Raw genomic sequence first — 3455 nt, 5'->3', positions numbered from 1 at the left:
ATTTACACCGATTCGCTTTAAATCCTTCAGGGAAAAAAATTCTAGATCACTCACCATTCCGACGCTGATCAGGTACTGCACCGTCCTCTCAATCATACGCATATCAACCCGACCAGAAAGATAGAGATAGGTTCTCAACAGATCCCCGTGGCGATTCTCCTCCGCCGTCCATGACCAGGTCCACTTGGCCTAGGGGCTCGCACTCGCGCCCGTCTCATCTCTCACCCCATCAAGCGTATTGATCATCGTCTGATACGTCGGCAAGGCGTCCTCCGTTATCATATCTCCCACTAGCACCACGAAGTACTCGTCCGGAAGCTCCGCCGTCCGATCACGTACCTTCCTCACCTACTCAGAAAACGCGTCGAACGGCTGCGCGGGGTCCGGCAGGAAGTCCTACGGCTGCCACAACTGCTCCACGGGCTTCAAAAGCGGTAGGACCCACTCGGAGGCCCACCCTTCCAGTGACTTGAACACTTCCACCTTTTCCGGTGGCATTGAGTGCGTGACCTGTTGGCGCGCTGGAGTTGCCACGGTTGAGAAGCCATTGAGTGTGTTTTCAAACGTATGTTTTTATCTTTCCTCTTCTGCTTTGTTTGGTTTCCAAGAAAGTGATCTAGGTTTAATATGCACTGTGTTTTCTTTCTTTTTCTCAGTGTTTGTTTAGTTTTAATGAAACAGGAATGAAGTACAGTGTGTTCTTGATTTCTGATTGGTTTCCAAGAAAGTGAAGGAAAATGATATGTCTTGTTATCATTTTTTTTTCTGCATGCTAGAACGATTAATAAAAATGATATATAGAAGGGTTTCACAACTAAGCTCCTTGTTATTTTGGTTGTTGTCTTCTGAAAATGATCTAAAATTGTCTCCAAAATAGCTGAGGTGGAAGGCATGGTTGTGATTGCTTTCAGAAAGGTTTGACTCATGAAAATTTCAGTCATATCCTTGTGCAGTATGTTGTTAAGTTTCTGATTGGAGTATGCATAAAGCCCTTGCATTGATTTTGGTAAATCATAAAGATACTTGTGATATTTCTTTGTCCTTAAGTTGCAGTGAATTTTTTATTCATATGGATGTCACAATACACTTTGTAAACTAATCATTCATTAGGTCAGCTGTTGTATATAGTCTTTTGTCTTTGTTTTGATTTTGAGAATCATATTATGTTGATCCACAAGCAGCATGTTGTAGGCTTATAGAATATAGTCTATGTTTTCATGTTGGCATATCGACTTGCTCACTCGCATAACAAAGTTGCTGCCACCATATTTATTTATTAAACTACCCACCAGATCCTATGTTATAGAGAAATTTCTGGTTGTTCCAGTGATGCTTTTTCCCTTTATCATCAAGTGCGCTTGACTATGAACAGATGTAAAGTTATTCAAGACCGTTGTAGAAATTTGATCATAGAAATATGTTGATGCAGGCTTAATAACCTTCAGCTTTGATAGGTTTAGAAATCATTTACTTGGATAGCCACATAACTCATAAGCATCTTGTCAGGGCTCTCTTTACTGAAATGAACAAGTTGAGAGGGGGAAAAAGGTATATTATTGTTATAGTACTGATGCAGAACTTAAAATATCTTTAGTGTCCCTTACCCCCAGTTGCATCATACAAAATTTAGTGGTTCAAAGATCAGATGGAAAATTTAACTGTTCTTGTTGCCTATATGTTTGTCTTCACAAATCACGGATGACTTCATTAGCTAGGCATATATATGAGCTGACATGATTGTGCACATGGCATATGTTGGATAGGAAAATACATGTCCATATGTTTTCATAGTGTCAGGATAAACATATACCAAACAAACAATTCTGTAAATGAAATATCATTTGATTTATTTTAATTGTTGCCTATAGATGTGATTTCAATATACTCAGTGATTCTTATTTTCGGTCTTTTCTTTGGTGTCAAATTAAGCTAGAGATCCCCACTCTAACTTGTCTTAGCATTCAATGTAGGCATGCACTCAAGTTTAAAATAGGTTCCAAGTGTCATTTTATCATTGCATTTATTTTCAAAACAAGTTTAAATGAAATATCATTGTATTTGATATTACGGCGAAGTCTAGGCTACGAATATTAACCAACCCTGTAGGAAACTGAATGTGAAATTGCATGTCTATATATCATGATATTAAATCATTGTTTTGAGGCTTTTATACTAATTTATATACTATGAATAACTCAGGGCTATCTTTGACTTGTATAGTTTGATGGAAACCTTGGACATTTCAGGGAAAGTGTTAGGTTAAAAAATCATAATAATGATCTAAATATTTAATATCTTGGTTGAGGTTGGACCAAAACAATAACTTCATTAGGTTAAAATGATTTTTGTTTTAGGTTTTGCTCCTAGTTTTAGTCTCCATATGTTTTTGCTATATCAATATTTTAATATTTGAGAGTTGGTTTGTTTACTTATGTTATTAAGAAATAATCTATTATTGTCTAATAAAGGTGTAGTGGCTAGCTTGCTATTAAAATTCTTCATAAAGCTTGATATTTGATTGCTTCTCATCATACATTTTTCTTTTTAATTTGTTAATATGCTCTATATTTTTTTTCTACAGATTCGAAGTCTGGGTGTTGGAAATTTAAGGCTTTCCTATAAAGTAATGCTTCAAGATGGAGGCAAGAGACTTGGTTGTAGATATATAAATGAGCAACTTAATTTAAGTTTATGTATATTGTCTTATAGTGTGTTTTTAATTTCGTTGTATATTATATGAGTTTCTTCTATATAGAGAAATTGGGGACAACTTTAAACAAGTTCTTTGATTTGTGCTTTAATTAATAATCAAATGTATATTAAATATGTTTTGATTATATATAAAATCATTATAATTTGATTGTCATTATCATTCTTAAATAATATCAAATTGATTATACATGGAAACAGGTATAATTTTTCATATTAAAAAATAATTTTTAAAATTTTCGAGGGAACCTTGACAGTACTTATTCCTTACATTGACATACATTATACTCAAATTTGAGATATATGGGAGCAATCATGACACATGTGGTACCTATCCTTAACATATATGGTGCCCACCAAGACACGTGATACCAAACATTGACATATATAAGTCAATTATGATATATATAAAATCTAACCTTGACATATGTATCTAAAAGCCTTGATAAATGTGGGGTTAATCATGACATATATGATACCTAACCTTGACATTTGTAGGACTATCTTAACAAAAGAGTGAGTTAACCTTGACATAAGATTAAGTAATCTTGATATAAGTTGAATCCAACCATAACATAAATGAAAGAAACATTGACATATCACATACTAATAAGATTTCATCATTTGTAAAAATGGAGAAAATCTTAACATATGTATATGTTAAGTTACCTTTAAACTTTTCTTGACACTGGCATAGATAACATATATGAACAATAACCTACCTTCACAGATATACCTTACATTGA

The 3455-nt window shown here is 34.3% G+C and overlaps 1 long non-coding RNA gene across 2 annotated transcripts; it reads left to right on the top strand.

The window, feature by feature from the left end:
• Positions 1-438: 438 nt before the first annotated feature.
• LOC117931053 lies at positions 439-2780 on the top strand. 2 transcript variants are annotated; one of them, XR_004653974.1, is made up of 2 exons: positions 439-565; positions 2582-2780. It is a non-coding gene; the product is annotated as an uncharacterized LOC117931053 (long non-coding RNA). The 2 variants fall into 2 exon arrangements; XR_004653973.1 differs by lacking the exon at positions 439-565 and adding an exon at positions 575-915.
• Positions 2781-3455: the final 675 nt, after the last annotated feature.

Source organism: Vitis riparia, chromosome 14 (genome assembly GCF_004353265.1).
Source record: "Vitis riparia cultivar Riparia Gloire de Montpellier isolate 1030 chromosome 14, EGFV_Vit.rip_1.0, whole genome shotgun sequence".
In the NCBI taxonomy this organism is placed as follows: domain Eukaryota; kingdom Viridiplantae; phylum Streptophyta; class Magnoliopsida; order Vitales; family Vitaceae; genus Vitis; species Vitis riparia.
The sequence above is the reverse complement of the archived record's forward strand: the minus strand, read 5'-3'. Positions and strand labels throughout refer to the sequence as shown.